We start from the raw sequence: 14,852 nt of genomic DNA, 5'->3' as shown, positions 1-14,852 counted from the left end.
GACCTCTCCATATATTTATTTTTCATTTATTTCTTATCAAAAACAATTTCTGCCTTATATCTTGATCCTTGGAGATTTACAAAGGAGCTACCCTTTCTGTTTTGATTTTTGCCCCCAAACCAATTTCCCTTCCTAGTCCTTTGAACCCTCAACCAAGATCCATGAAGATCCACTGGTCTTCAGTTCAAATTTTTCAAACTAGACTTGCTGCAAGTTTGGACCAGATATTCCAAATTTGATGAAATTCATTCAAATCCTTCTCCAAAAATTCTGAGAAAAATCAGGCAGCCTCTGGGTGCAGAGGTCACCTCACCAAGTCCCAGCTCCAGGAAAAATTTTCTGCTTGCCCAATCATTTCATCGAACACCTGCTGGGCACTGTTGCTATCAAGTTCAGTCAAGTTCAGTTAACAGTGGCTGAAACCACTGTCGTTTTCTTCAGTGTTCGATCTCAATCTCGCCAGTGCCCCGGTGTCGCCTTGCTCCCCGTCCCCTCCCCCTTGTTCCTGCGCCGCATGATCCCCTGGAACCTTGCGGACGTCGGCGACGAGCAGGAGGAGGTGCGCCGCCCCGTGACCGATGGCAGCGGCGGCTTTGCGGCCGCCAGAGAGAGGCGCAGCGCAGACGGCGCCACCCAGCGCCGCCCAAGCCACCGGAGATCGCCACATTGTCTTCCACTCCCCAGTGCGCGCTGCCACCCTCGTCGTGAACCGCTAGGCGCGGAGCATGCTCTCTGCCGCCGTCGTGCCCGTACGGCCACCCCACCGTGTACCGGCGCCATTACGCCATGCCCGACCGAGTTTAGCAGTGGAACGGGACCAGTAACTCCCACTGATGCTGCCTGGCCACCTAAACTCCCTGCCAATCCACTGCCTCGCCGTAATTGCTCGCCGGAGATTCTCCGTTCATGGCCACCCCCTCGAGCCGCCTATAAATAGAGGCCCCGAGCTTCAACTCGAACCCACACCACCTCTGCACTCCACCTAGACCACACCAAGCCACTGGAAGAGTCCCGAGGGAGCTTTCTTCCCCGACTCCGGCCGCCGCGACCCGCCACGGGATCCAGCTCGATTCGCTCCCGTGCGTGCACCTCTGCCTCCCATCTCTTGCCAGTAGCTCTCTAGTGCATCCCTCCTTCTGACCCGCGCTTCAATTCGAAGTTTGCAGCACACCACCGAAGTTCCCCACCATCGCCCGCGCCGCCGTCCGCCGGAGAAAGTGTCGCCGTCGACGTGGTGCTCTCCGTCGGTCGAGTCCACCACCCACCGACGCGGAAGGACACGCTGAAGCTCTTGGTACACTCCGATCTCCCTGTCTCGCCGTGGTTCGACGCCGGCGACCACCGCAGTCTTCGAGCGCCGGCGAACTTTTTAAACCTGACATGTGGACCCCCCCTGTCAGCCTCTATTCTCTTCTCCCTCGAACCGTTTTCTGTTGGCGCCTTCGGGCAAATACGTTTTCTCTTTGGGCTTGCGCGTTTCTATTCGAACCGTTTTCTGTTTTCTGAGTTAAACCCCTGGAACTTTTCTGTTTCATTACAGATGAGTCCCTGGACAGAAACCCTTATAACTTTTTAATAAAAAGTGATTTTTGAGTGATTCTTTTTCTGACAGTCTTATAATTTTGTCTAGTTTTTATGGGATTTATTTGGAAAAAATTTGGGACAACTTTTATGCACGCGTTGGTTTTCACGTTAGTATGCATTTTTCGCTATACCGTAGGTTCCGGGAGAGGTGACGGAGCCGCGAACTTCGCCGAGCTAGACTCCGACTTCTCCGAACCAGGAAAGCATGTTTGAACCTTTGATATGACAGGTGTTTTGCATGTTTGCTTGAATGGTTTGTGCATGGCATATGAGCATCGGTGAGCATCTCGTTGCATGTAAGGCAACTATCCATGTGCTCCAAAGTTACTGTGATCTCTGATGAGAGATGGCCTAGTCATGTGGTGACGTGAAAGGCAGTAAGGTGGTATTGTTGTAGCATGCCAGCCTTACGATATCCGACAAATTCCGACGTTAACGTGAACTGAGTCACGTTATCGTTCTTCTCCTTTCCGTGCCGCCACATGTTTTCTGCCAAGAATGCGGTGTAGTAAGTTGGTAACCTCTTTCCGTGTACACACCAAATAGAGGGGCTGGGATGAGGGTTCCATGGCCCTGGATTAAAGCCAGTCATCCGGTCAGGGGGCATGGGTGTTTCCGGTTGGGACCGAGAGGGGGGCACCCCTTAGAGCGCGCGTATATAAATTTGATCCCATGCTACGCGAGGTTGTAGCCTCCCCGTCTCAAGGTTCTTCTTGAACATTGCCGAGGGTGATTCCTGGCTTCGGAATGTTGAATGGGTGTGTACTGGTTAGATGTGTTTATTCCAAAACACCGTAAACGGAACTAGTCCCCGTGACTACTGAAATCCGTTGGCTGTGGTTAAAGTACAAACTCTGCAGAGTCAAATCCTTCCGAGTCATCGTATCCATGGTCCAGTAACATGATCAGCGTATCCATGTCTATGTCATAGCCTCGTGGTATATTCTTCTTTCCGGTAAGCGAGCATGAGTAGTAAACTTAGCTGAACGTTATTCCTGTGGATGGACTAACCCTGTTGTTTATCTCATGTCTGATTATTCTCTTGATATGATTTAAGATTCATGAGTTACTAAGTTATGAATATAAGCCCTTTATGTGATGTCGCTCAGACGTCCGACTGTGGAAAGCACTGTCTTTTATTTTCTGATATAAGCCCTTTATGTGATGTCGCTCAGACGTCCGACTGTGGCATGTTTCTCTCTTACTTTCAATATAAGCCCTTTATGTGATGTCGCTCAGACGTCCGACTGTGGCATGTTTGTCTCTTACTTTCAATATAAGCCCTTTATGTGATGTCGCTCAGACGTCCGACTGTGGCATGTTTGTCTCTTATTTTCAGTATAAGCCCTTTATGTGATGTCGCTCAGACGTCCGACTGTGGCATGCACTGTCTTTTATTTTCTGTTATAAGCCCTTTATGTGGTGTCGCCCCGACGCCCGACTGTGGCATTATTATTCTTGCAGTTTCCTCTCGAGGAGTCATTCAGACCCTCGTTTGGCACCCAGTATTTATTTTGGGTTTTCGGGAGGACTACCGCCCGACTTCTCTGTTATTTTCCCATGCATTATTATCTCTATGTCTGAACGCACTTGTTAATCTGTTCATGTGCTTCATGTTTACATTTGTTATATCTTATGTCCGAACTGTCTTGCGAGTACTTTCATAGTACTCACCTGGCTTGTTGATTTGGCCAGATGTGGACGAAGGCGATCTCATGGATGAAGAGTTTGATAGTGAGTCCGACGCCTAGAGGAATCCCAGTCAGTCCCGTGCGATCCTGGATATTGGTCACTTGTACCATATACGCTTCCGCCACCTGCAATAAGTCTCCTCGAGCCTCACTCCGACGCTCGAAGAGCTGTAGTTTTCAGGAGTCATATCACTCACTTCGCGGTGATATTTCCACCACCGTTGTTATCGTGAGTTAGTAGTTATGCCACCCTATCCGCCGTTATGTTTATCGGCGTGTATGTAATAAATTGTTGAGCAGTCTCCGCTCAACCTTGTATTATATTCAGTACTCCTGGTAATTTTCTTCTGAGACCAAGATATTGTCTACCAGTGAGAAGGGATTCTTCTTTACTGGTCCGTAAAAGGGATTGGTCTCTCAATAAATATTTTATTGAAAAACCGGTCGTGACAGTTCATCATGTCCATTGGTGCCTCTCCGATGATGCGTTAGTAGTCTTTTGTAGACCTACGGGTTCGTAGTTAGTAGCTAGATAAATTACTCTCTCTCTCGTTCGATTCTCAATACGATGGTCTCTTGGAGATCCATATGATGTAACTCTTTTTGCGGTGTGTTTGTTGGGATCAGATGAACTTTGAGTTTATGATCAGATCTATCTTTTTATCCATGAAAGTTATTTGAGTCTTCTTTGATCTCTTATATGCATGATTCCTTATAGACTCGTATTTCTTCTCCGATATTTTGGTTTTGTTTGGCCAACTCGGTCTATTTATCTTGCAATGGGAAGAGGTGCTTTGTAATGGGTTCGATCTTACGGTGCTTGATCCCAATGACAGAAGGGGAACCGACACGTATGTACCGTTGCTATTAAGGATAACAAGATGGGGTATATTTCTACATAAATAGATCTTTTCTACATCATGTCATCTTTCTTATTGCATTACTCCATTTTTTCATGAACTTAATACACTAGATGCATGCTGGATAGCGGTCGATGTGTGCAGTAATAGTAGTAGATCCAGGCAGGACTCGGTCTACTAATCTTGGACGTGATGCCTATATAATGATCATTGCCTGGATATCGTCATGATTATTTGAAGTTCTATCAATTGCCCAATAGTAATTTGTTTACCCACTGTTTGCTATTTTTCTCAAGAGAAGCCACTAGTGAAATCTATGGCCCTCGGGTCTCTTCTTTGATATATTTGCCTTTGCGGTCTATTTTCCTTTGCTTTTATTTTCAGATCTATTAAACGAAAAATGCAAAAATACCTTGCTGCACTTTATTTTATTTGGCGTTCGATCTATCAAATTATTACAACTCTCTCACGTCTGTTTGCCAATTTCTGGTGCCGTTACCTGAAAGGGATTGACAACCCCTTTTACACGTCGGGTTGCGAGTATTTGTTATTTGTGTGCAGGTGTTGTTTACATAGTGTTGCTTGGTTCTCCTACTGGTTCGATAACCTTGGTCTCATCACTGAGGGAAATACCTACCATCGTTGTGCTGCATCATCCCTTCCTCTTTGGGGAAATACCGACGTAGTCTAGCAGGCATCAAAAAAATTATGGCACCGTTGTCGGGGAGACATCATCAATATCTACCGGATTCCTAATCACAAATCTCATCTCCTCGCAATTGAAATTATTTTCCATTTGCCTCTCATTTTCCTCTCCCCCACTTCACAAAAAATTTGCCGTTTTATTCGCCTTCTTTTTCATTCGCCGTTTCCTCGTCAGATCTATCATTTGCTTGCAATCAGGAGTGATTTCGGTATGGTAGCAACAGATGATGGCCTAACTCCTAAGATTGGACGTATGGGCAATCTGGATGCTAAAAAATTTATCTTGGGGCAAGGGAATGTTATGGGAAAAGAACGTATCCAAGAATCTTTCAATTGTGTTAGAAATCTTAGTCTTGATGATGCTCCTATACTTAGAAATACTAGATCTTATCTGGATGCTATTTCAGCCCTAGTTCTGAAACTTGAAAGTAAATTTATCCGTACTCATCCTACTTTGCAAAGATTTTTTTAGCTTCCCATTATAAAGAATCCTAAGGCTAAAAAGTTCGCCACTCTCGTTCTTATGAATGAATTTGACTACATAATACGGGAAGCTAGGGAAATCTTTGATTTTTATGGTATGAATCGTGAAAAGCCCGTGATAGATGAAATTCTTTACAATAGTGATTATGCGCTAAGACATTTGATTAGGGATAATCAAATCTTTGATGAGAATCTTAAAAAGGAAGTCCCCATTTTAGATGTAATCCAACAAGTTTTTAATAATGTTAATCAACATTACTCTTGGATTGTTGCCGGGGGTTATGATGTTAAGCAACTTAATAGTGCTAAGGTTTCTATGGATAATATGTTTTATGTTGTTTTTAAAAAACCTCATGATGAAAACACCTCTAAGGAAATTAAGAAGAAGGATGACAAAACTTAGATCATTACTTTATGCCTAGCTAGGGGCGTGAAGCAATAGCGCTTGTTGGGAGGCAACCCAATGAATAAAATTTATTTTTGTCTTTTGATTTCTGTTCTTAAGTGTTTGCAGAATTATGCTACTGTTATGATTGTGTTTTTTGTGTTTTAATTAGTGTTTGTGCCAAGCAAAGCCTTTATAATCTTATTGGGTGATAGTTGTTTTGATCTTGCTGAAAAACAGAAACTTTCGCGCTCACGAAAATAATTTTCATTTTAACAGAAGTGTGATAAAATACCAATTATTTTTGCAGAAGATTAATATACAAATTTCTCAGGTCATCCTAATTTTTCAGAATTTTTGGAGTTTCACAAGTATTCGAAATATCCAGATTGCTACAGACTGTTCTGTTTTTGACAGATTCTGTTTTTTTGCGTTGTGTGCTTGTTTTGATGTTTCTATGGTTTTCTTTGAAGAGTTTTTGCCATAGAAAATGTTGGAGTAATTGGCCACGGGTAGCCTCATCAGCCCCCCATGGCACTTCAAGACATCGGGGCCGGCTGCGCCCCTCAAGAATCAAAGACCCAAGCGCCGCCTCCTTGCGGCCGGCTGCGAGGAGACGGCAAGGCCCAGAAGACGACCATGAGGCGGGCCGGCTCCTAGAAGGCGGCCTCCAGGGAGGCCGGCTCCTAGCAGGCGGCCCCAAGCTCCCTCAAAGTCTACACCCACATAAATACGATGAGACGGGGCGTGGCTACAGTATGCTTTGCCACCCCCAAATCTAGGGCCAAACGTGGCCATAGTGCACCGTACCAGACAGAGATCTCCCGTCCGGCGCGGCTCTGTTGCCACACTGCCCATGACATCACCCCCTTCAGGGGGAGCCATGCCCCCACGACGGGCTGTCCATACGGCCCGCATGCAGATGACCCTACTTGTCCGTGAGGAGCCAGATGTCGGCAAGCCCTGACCAATCGGCTCGTGGAGAGGTCGGCCCCTGACCAGGCGTCCCTCCCCTCCTTGGAGTTTGTGCGCCATTGACCAGAAGAGACGGGGAGTGGCTACAGTGAACGCCCACCAGGCGGCGGTAATGTAGCCACGCCACAGTACTGAGCAGCCGGCAGGACCCGCCAGCGGCGGGCGCGGCCTGTCGGCTAAGTACGAGACAACCAGGAGGGCCCACTAGGCGGCGGGCCCCAGCGGTCGGCGGAGAAGCCGGCGACCGTAGATACAGACAACCGGGTCCTACACCCAGCCAGATTACCTTTGTACCCCTGGGGGGTAGGCCTATATAAGCCCCCAGGGCATCCATTCAAAGGGTTCAGACTTTAGTCCATCTACACACACATATAGAGAGAGGAAGCTAGGGCTAGCCTTGCTCTTCTTCCCCCTCTAGAGAAACAGCTCAAGGAGCAAGCTTGTAGCCACCATTGTTGCTTGAGTGATCATGCGGAGACACCGCATAGCAGGAGTAGGGGTGTTATCTCCTAGGCGAGCCCCGAACCTTGGTAAGATTCGCCGGCGGGCATGTTGGCACCTTATCCCGTTTCCAGGCATCGGCGACGTATTATTAGCCCCCTCCATGATAAGCCATCCCTTGGCATATGTCGCATGACACCCCTGACATTTGGCGCCCACCATGGGGCTAGGTGCACCGTCGTCTGGAGATCTGTTCTGGACGGGAACCTTGTTCCTCCCTAGCGAGCGTAGCCAGCCTGGCACACCTGACAGCGTTTGCGCCGACGCGCTGCACGGTGCCGAGCTCGCCTGTGCGGCGAGCTACCTCGCTGATCTCATAGTCGAGATCCGCCTCCCCGATGATCCCGCGCCCAACACGGGAGTAGCCAGCTCCGAGAGCTGCCTTGTCGACCTCCTTGGCAAGCTTGACATCGCCTACGAGCCGACCTCCGACCTGGAATCAATCGGCTCCATCGACCCGATGCTTCTCAACTCCGACACGACATTGCTTGACGCCTTCCCCACCAACGTGGTGATCATCGACGACACGCTCCCTCGTGCCGACAGCGGCGGTGGCACCGTCATGGAGGTGCACGTCATCAGCCACGACGGAGCCTCCGGTGGGGTGCCCAAGACCCTCTGCAGGCGGCGCTGCGAGACCTCTCTGCACCCATTGCAGAAGATGCCAACGCCGAGACGCTGGAAGCCCGCCTCGTCTTGCTCGTTGAAAGCGCCAAGAAATTGGCCAACATGAGACGCCTTTCGGAAGCCTACCAGTTCGAGATCGACCGCGTTGTTGGCGGCACGCCAGCTGCTGGCGGGCCCAGCCGCATTGGCATGGTTCGGCAGTGCGGCGCTGCCGTGGCCAGCATGTTCGGGGCAGACCGCCTAATCTACGCCACGCCCATGCAGAACATACGAGCTACCCAGGCGGCAGCTGACAAGCTGGACCACCTCGAGGGCGACGAGCGTCGCTACATGACGGAGCACGTTCAGCAGCTCATTGACGTGGCTGCCACGCAACAACAAGCCGGCTGCCGCGCAGAAGAACCCGGCCGGCAGGATGAGAACCTGCCCCCTCGAGGAGAGCAAGGCACGACCTCCCGGACGCCGACAGGCAGCGTCCGCGACAAGTGAGAGAAAGAGCCGGCTGCTAGCCGCAGCCACACACATCTCACCATCGAGCGCGACCAAGATGGCCGCCAACGAGCAGTGGAACAACGGGATGACTATCCGCCTCCCCCTCCTCCGCGCAGGGAGAGGCGTGCCTCCCCGCCGCCTGTTGATCACCTGACTCTCGGCGACCGGCTGGGCCGTCGAGAGGGAATTGGAGAGAATGACGCCCGCCACCGGATTGATCGCCTCAACCGATCCCTGGCGCTAGAAGAAGAAGACGCGATGGGCCCGCCTTGTGTTGGCCCCCATATCCGCGACGAGCCCTTCCCCAAAGGGTTCTCGCTCCCATGAGATACGCCCAAATACAACGGCTCCGTGAAGCCGGAAGACTGGCTGGTCGACTACTCCACGGCCGTCAACATAGCGAACGGCAACAAGCGCATTGCCCTAAAGTACGTTCCGCTCATGCTCCAGGGCACGGCCCGGACATGGCTGAACATCCTGAAGCCCCGCAGCATCAATCGCTGGGTAGATTTCACTGAAGTCTTCATCCGCAACTTTAGCAGCACCTACAAGCGGCCGCCCAAGCCCCGCCAGCTCTCGCTGTGCGTTCAAGGCCCGAACGAGTCCACCCGCGACTACCTGACACGGTGGGCCGAACTGCGTAACTCCTGCGAAGGGGTGCATGAGGTGCAGGCCATAGAATAGTTCACTGCTGGGTCCCGAGAGGGTACCTTACTCAAGCACCGACTCCTCTGCGACGAGCCGGCTACACTCGAAGAGCTGCTGATCATAGCAGACAAGTACGCCACTGCCGACTCCTCCATGAAGTCGGAGCTCCGAGTGGATGCTTCCGTGAAGGTGCTTCCCCCGGCTCCTTGAACGCTGGCTGGAGACAACAGTCGGCGCCAGCAGCCGAACGACAACAAGCGCAAGGCCCAGCAGCCGACTTGCACCAGCCGGCAGGTGGCGACAGTTGAGGACCAAAAGCCTGAAGGGCAACCCCTCCCCATGAGCCAGAAGGGCAGCAAGCCAGCATGGTTGCCCGCTTTCTCCTCTGAACAGACCCTCGATGCCCCTTGCAAGTTTCACAGCGGCGCGAAGCCGTCCAACCATACAACCCGGAAATGCCACTGGCTCGTCCGCATCGCCAAGGGAGAAGGACTACCTCCTCTGCCTGCTGGCCTGCCGGCTCCGCCTCCCCAGCAGCCGGCAGCCCGTCCAGCAGTCGGCGCGGTCCAAGATGATTACCCTGAAGAGCATGGTACTTATGTTGTCTTCACCAGCATAGCCAATGATAGACACAGCCGGCGTCAGCAGCACCGTGAAGTGAATGCAGTTGCCTCGACTGCCCCAGAGTTCATGCACTGGTCTGAGAAACCTATCAGCTGGTGTCGTGCTGATCACCCAGAGGTGATGCCTGCTCCGGGCTCCTATGCCTTGGTGTTGGATGCCACCCTTGCAACCGAGAGGCGAGCTGTTCGCTTCTCCCGAGTCCTGATAGATGGCGGCAGCAGCATCAACATTCTGTACCGTGACACTATGGAGAAGTTGTGCATCAAACAGAAGCAGCTCCAGCCCAGTCGGACAGTTTTTCATGGCATTGTGCCCGACCTTTCCTGCTCACCAATCGGCAAAATCAAGATAGATGTCCTCTTCGGAGACAAGGATCATTTCCGTTGTGAGGCAATTTGGTTTGAGGTGGTGGACTTGGAAACCCCGTACCACGTGCTCTTAGGTCGGCCAGCTCTGGCCAAGTTCATGGCAGTGCCACATTATGCCTACCTCAAGATGAAGATGCCAGGAACCAAGGGCATTATCACGATAAGTGGAGACTACGAGAAGTCAGCCGCCTGTGATGCGGCCAGCAGCCGGCTGGCCGAGTCCCTTGTGATTGCTGCTGAGAAGAAGCTCCTGGACTGGGTGGTGGCCATGGACAGCAAGCAACTAGACCTGTCACCAGAGCCCATAGAGTGAGAGACCCAGGGCTCCTTCCAGCCAGCCAAAGAAACAAAGAAGATCCCCTTGGACCCTGAGCACCCGGAGAGGCACGCTGTCATAGGTACCAACCTTGATAGCAAATAGGAAAGCGAGCTTGTCGATTTACTCCGTGAGAATCGGGACATCTTTGCATGGTCTCCCAAGGACATGTCGGGTGTTCCGACGGATTTCGCCGAGCACAAGCTACATGTCAAAGCAGATGCCAAACCAGTCAGACAACCTCTCCGCCGTCTGTCAAAAGGGAAGAGAAGAATCGTCAGTGAGGAGATAACCCGGCTTCTAGCAGCCGGCTTCATTATGGAAGTGTTATTTCCAGAGTCGCTAGCCAACCCAGTCCATGTACTGAAGAAACAAGTGGCGCATGTGCATTGATTATACCAGTCTCAACAAAGCCTGCCCAAAGGATTCGTTTGACTTACCACGGGTTGACCAAGTGATAGATTCCACAGCCAGATGCGAGCTGTTGAGTTTTTTGGATGCCTACTTAGGTTACCACCAGATCAAGTTGAACCCGGCAGACTGCCTGAAGACCGCCTTCATCACACCATTCGGAGCCTTCTGCTACCTTACCATGACATTCGGCTTGAGGAATGCCGGTGCCATGTTTCAGCGTTGCATGCAGAAGTGTCTCCTCAAGCAACTCGGCAGAAATGCCCACGTCTATGTAGACGATATTGTGGTGAAGACGGAGAAACGCGGTATCCTCTTGGAAGATCTCAAAGAAACTTTTGAGAACTTGCGCCGGTTTCAAATCAAGCTCTACCCGAAGAAAGCGTGTTCGGAGTACTAGCCAGCCAGCTCCTTGGCTTCTTGGTCTCAGAGCGCGGTATTGAATGCAATCCTGTGAAGATCAAGGCCATCGAGAGGATGGAGAAGCCTACCCGACTGAGAGGCATCCAGAAGTTCACCGGCTGTTTAGCATCCATCAGCCGTTTCATCAGTCGGCTGGGCGAGAAAGCTCTTCCCCTGTACCAACTCATGAAGAAAACCACTCACTTCTAGTGGAATGACAAGGCGGATGAAGCCTTTCTCCAGTTAAAGAAGATGTTGACCACGCCGCCTGTCCTAGCGGCTCCGACTACTAAAGAGCCCATGTACCTCTACATCGCCGCCACCAGCCGGGTGGTCAGCATTGTCATAGTAGTGGAGCGCCCAGAGGACGGCAAGGCACAGCCAGTCCAGAGGCCCGTGTACTATTTGAGCGAGGTATTGCCAACTTCGAAGCAGAACTACCTTCAATACCAAAATGTGTGCTACGGCGTGCATTTTGCCACCAAGAAGCTGAAGCCATACTTCCAAGAGCACCCAATTACGGTTGACTTGCCCCGCTTACTGAGATCATTGGTAGCAGAGATGCATCTGGCCGGGTGGCCAAATGGGCCATCCAGTTGGCTCCCTACACCATCTTCTACCAGCCACGCACCGCCAACAAGTCCCAAGCACTGGCCGACTTCCTCGTCGATTGGGCCGAGACCCAGTACCTGCCACCAGCTCCGGACTCCACTCATTGGTGGATGCACTTTGATGGCTCGAAGATGCGCACCAGCTTGGGAGCCGGCATTGTCCTCACCTCTCCCAAAGGCAACAAGCTCAGATGAACGTTGCAAATCCACTTTTCCGCCTCCAACAATGTGGCCGAGTATGAGGCGCTCGTACACGGACTCCGGCTGGCCAAAGAGCTTGGCATCCGCTGGATTCTGTGCTACGGCGACTCTGACTTGGTGGTCCAACAGTCGTCTGGCGACTGGGACGCCAAGGATGCAAACATGGCAAGTTACCGCTTCATCATCCAGCAACTCAGCGAATACTTTCAGGGATGTGAGTTCCTTCACGTGCCACGAAATGACAACGAGCAGGCAGACGCCTTGGCACGGATCGGCTCCACCCGTCAAGCAATACCAGCCGGCGTTTCCCTTCAGTGCCTCTGCAAGCCGTCAATCAAGCCTTCTCCAGAATCTGAGTCCATCTTTGTGCCGGCTCCTCCTGAAGCAGTCAGATCCTACACGGGGGCTGCAGCAGCCGGCCCGGGGACTTCAGCAGGTGGTGCGGGGACTGCAGCAGTCGCACCCAGCCTGGGGACTTCACAACCCAGCCTGGGGGCTGCAGCAGTCGGCCCTGGGACTTCACCAAGCGGCTCGGGGACTAAAGCAGTCGCACCCGGCCCGGGGACTTCACAACCCGGCCTGGAGCTGTAGCAGTTGGCCCGGGGACTTCAACGATGCAGCAAGCGGCAACCAACTCCAACCCGCCGCCTCGCAACCCAGCCGCCCTAGTACAAGTGGCTGTAGTGGTAGTAGAAGAAATTCAAGCACCATCATGGGCAGAGCCCATCCTCAAGTTTCTGGTGAACAGAGAGCTGCCGGCTGATGAGATCTTGGCCCGGCAATTGCAGCGCCGAGCAGGAGCCTACACGATAGTAAACTGAGAGCTTGTCAGACGCAGTGTGACTGGAGTCTTCCAGCGCTGCGTAGAACCAGAGAAGGACCAAGCAATCCTCAAAGATATCCACCAAGGCGAGTGCGGCCACCACGTGGCCTCCAGATCCGTTGTCGCCAAAGCTTTCCGCCACAGTTTCTTCTGGCCGACTGCTTTGGAAGACGCCAAAGAGCTGGTCAGGCATTGCAAAGGGTGTCAGAAGTTCAGCTCCAAGCAACATCTACCGGCTTCATCACTCAAGACCATCCCCCTGGCTTGGCCTTTTGCCGTCTGGGGGATGGACATGGTGGGACCATTCAAGACAGCATGTGGCGGCATGACCCATCTGCTCGTCGCTGTGCACAAATTCACCAAGTGGATTGAACCGAAGCCAATCAAGAAGTTGAATGGTCCGACTGCTGTGACCTTCATTGCACATATCACCACCCGGTACAGCATACCACACAGCATCATCACCGACAATGGCACAAATTTTTCCAAAGGCGCCTTGGCCCATTTCTGGGCGACGCAAGGCATCCGACTGGACTTAGTGTCCGTTGCCCATCCGCAGTCAAACAGCCAAGTCGAGCGAGCAAACGACCTCATTTTGTCCAACATCAAGCCCCGACTAGTCGAGCCTCTGGAGCGGTCGGCCGGCTGCTGGATCGACGAACTGTCGGCCGTCCTCTGGAGTCTGCGCACCACTCCGAACAAGTCAACCGGCTTCACTCCTTTCTTCCTTGTGTACGGGGCCGAGGCCGTCATCCCAACTGACATCGAGTTCGACTCGCCTCGCGTCACCATGTACACAGAACCGGAGGTGAAAGAAGCACGAGAAGACGACATCGATCTGCTGGAAGAGGGCCGACTATTAGCACTCAGCCAGTCCGCCATCTACCAGCAGAGTCTGCGCCGCTACCACAGCCGGAAGGTCAAGCCAAGATCCTTCCAAGAAGGCGACCTTGTGTTCCGACTGATCTAGCGAACAGCCGGCCAGCACAAGCTCTCGCCCCCTTGGGAAGGCCCCTTCATCATCAGCAAAGCCTTGGGCAACGACTCCTACTACCTGATCGATGCTCAGAAGCCCAGGGCACGCAAGAGGGACGACTCCAGCAAGGAAACAGAGCGCCCATGGAACGCGAATCTCCTTCAAAGATTTTACAGTTGATGCAATATGTACCACGCTACCTTTTGTATTAAGTACAAGACATCCAGTCCCTCGAGGAGCACTCGGGGGCTACCCTTTTTTATCTATATGATAAGTATTATGCCAATGAATGTCTTATTTCATTCTTCTGCCTGGCACCGGGTTCGACCAGCCGGCCCGGGGGCTTGCCGCCTTGTGTTATGTCGGTGCTTCCTGCAGTCGGACAAGTAATGTGTCGGCACCTAAGCCCTCTCTTGCCACAAGCCGCAGCTCGCAGAGCGACTGTTCGTCTGGCAAGAGCTAAAGGCAGGAAAAGGTGTCCGCATGAAAAATGGTTAAGGACCAAAACATCCACATAGGCCAGGCCGGCTCCTTACGTCACCGACCGGCTGCTGAGCAGCCGGCTGGCCGGCCTCTTACTTATTTTTGCTACATTCTAGTCGGCCAAAGTACTTGCCCTCCCAAAATGGCTAAGTACTTGACCCAGCCACAGTCTGCAAAGCGGCTGCCTGGCTGGCAAGACGGCAGTCAAGGGAGGGTGGCAAAAGAAAAAGGCAAAGAACAGAAAGCAAGAATAAGTGGGAACCCGGCAAGAAGCACAACTTCTGCGGAGTTTAATTTACATAGCAAAGTCACTTGACCAGCATTCAATGGAGTTTGAATACACCCCCCGCGGGTGGAACTGCGCAAGTCTAACAAGTTTGTTAAAAAATATTACAAACAGGAAAGAAAGATAACTTCGCAGCCTAGGCCAGAGGAGCAGCAGCTGGATCAGAGGGGTCGGCGGAGGTCGAGGCTCCGGGTGGTGGAACGGCAGACTGGTTGGCCTCGTCCTGGTCAGCATCGGCAGCAGGCGGCTCGCCGGCGCTCTTTTCTATTGGTCGAGACCTGAGCAGGCTGAGGCCGGCCGTCATCTCCATCATCTGGCGCATCGTCTTCGCCGTCCTCATCCTCGTCCTCCTCCTCCTCGCCTTCATCGCTGGAGGCAATCTTCTCCACCAAGTCCTTGC

Source organism: Triticum aestivum, chromosome 3D (genome assembly GCF_018294505.1).
Source record: "Triticum aestivum cultivar Chinese Spring chromosome 3D, IWGSC CS RefSeq v2.1, whole genome shotgun sequence".
Lineage (NCBI taxonomy): Eukaryota > Viridiplantae > Streptophyta > Magnoliopsida > Poales > Poaceae > Triticum > Triticum aestivum.
The sequence above is the reverse complement of the archived record's forward strand: the minus strand, read 5'-3'. Positions refer to the sequence as shown.